Here is a 1,436-nt window from a genome sequence, read left to right on the forward strand (position 1 = left end):
TCATGGGGACACGAGATGGGGACATGGGGACAGGGGGTGACACAGGAGACACAAGGGACACAGGCTGAGGACATCCAGATGTGTCACAGGGACATGGGGGGACACAGGGATGGGTCATGGGGACACGAGATGGGGACATGGGGACAGGGGGTGACACAGGAGACACAAGGGACACAGGCTGAGGACATGCAGATGTGTCACAGGGACATGGGGGGACACAGGGGACACAGGACGGGTCATGAGGACTTGGGGTGACACAGGGGACACAGGCTGATGTGTCACAGGGACATGGGGGGACACAGGGGACACGGGGATGGGTCATGGGGATATGGGATGGGTCATGGGGACATGGGGTGACACAGGGGACACAGGACGGATCATGGGGACATGGGGTGACACAGGGGACACACAGTGAGAACATCCAGATGTGTCACAGGGACATGGGGTGACACAGGGGACACGGGGATGGGGACACAGGGATGGGTCATGGGGACATGGGGTAACACAGGGGACACAGGGATGGGTCATGGGGACACAGGGAGGGGACATGGGGACATGCGTGGACACAGGGGACACAGGGACAGGGACCTGAGGACATGGGGGGACAGAGGGGACACAGGCATGGGTCATGGGGACACGAGATGGGGACATGGGGACATGGGGGGACACAGGGGACACAGGGAGGGGTCATGGGGACATGGGGTGACACAGGGGACACAGGCTGATGTGTCACAGGGACATGGGGACACCCGGACACGCTGACAGGTGACACCAGCACAGCACACGATGACACAGCGACACACCTTGGGGACACTCCAGGACCCCAAACCCGGTCCCCAGGACCCCAAACCCCCACTTGGGGCCCCACGGGGGGGAGCCCCCAGAGTGTCCCCAGTGTCCTCAGGGGGTGGTGACACCCCGTGTCCCCACGTGTCCCCACGTGTCCCCGTACCTGATGCGCAGCGGCTCCAGGCGCCACAGGGACCTGGCGTGGGCGCACACGGCGCCACCCTCGTAGTTGACAACGCTGCTGGGAGGTGACAAAGGGTGGGGGGGGGTCACAGCCAGTTGGGGACCCCTCCCCACCCCAAAATTCGGGGGACAAATTTGGGGACAGCCCCACCTGCGCTCCTCGCCCTGCTCGGGGGCCGTGGGAGTCAGGCACTCGTCCATGTGGCCGTGGAACAGGCGCATGACGTGGCCGCCGGTGACAAAACCTGAGGGGACATTTTTGGGGAAGGGGTCAGGGTGTTGGGGACCCCCCAAAGGACCCCCCCCCCCACCCAAATTTGGGGTGCCTCAGGTGTCACCTTCCTCGGAGCCCGAGCAGATGGGGTTCATGTTCCACAGGGTCTGCATGAAGGAGGCGTCCACCTGCAGCTCCCCCGAGGCCGTGGAGAGGTGCTGGGACAGGGGGGACACGCGTGGGACACGGG

General features: G+C 64.3%; 1 long non-coding RNA gene across 2 annotated transcripts; it reads right to left on the bottom strand.

The window, feature by feature from the left end:
- Positions 1 to 942: 942 nt before the first annotated feature.
- LOC121344072 lies at positions 943 to 1,436 on the bottom strand. Of its 2 annotated transcripts, none has more exons than XR_005953784.1 (3): positions 1,311 to 1,436; positions 1,124 to 1,217; positions 943 to 1,027 (listed from the first exon to the last, which is right to left on the bottom strand). It is a non-coding gene; the product is annotated as an uncharacterized LOC121344072 (long non-coding RNA). The 2 variants fall into 2 exon arrangements; XR_005953785.1 differs by having other exon boundaries at positions 945 to 1,030.

This window comes from Onychostruthus taczanowskii, unplaced genomic scaffold (genome assembly GCF_017590055.1).
Source record: "Onychostruthus taczanowskii isolate IOZ18803 unplaced genomic scaffold, ASM1759005v1 scaffold1091, whole genome shotgun sequence".
NCBI lineage: Eukaryota > Metazoa > Chordata > Aves > Passeriformes > Passeridae > Onychostruthus > Onychostruthus taczanowskii.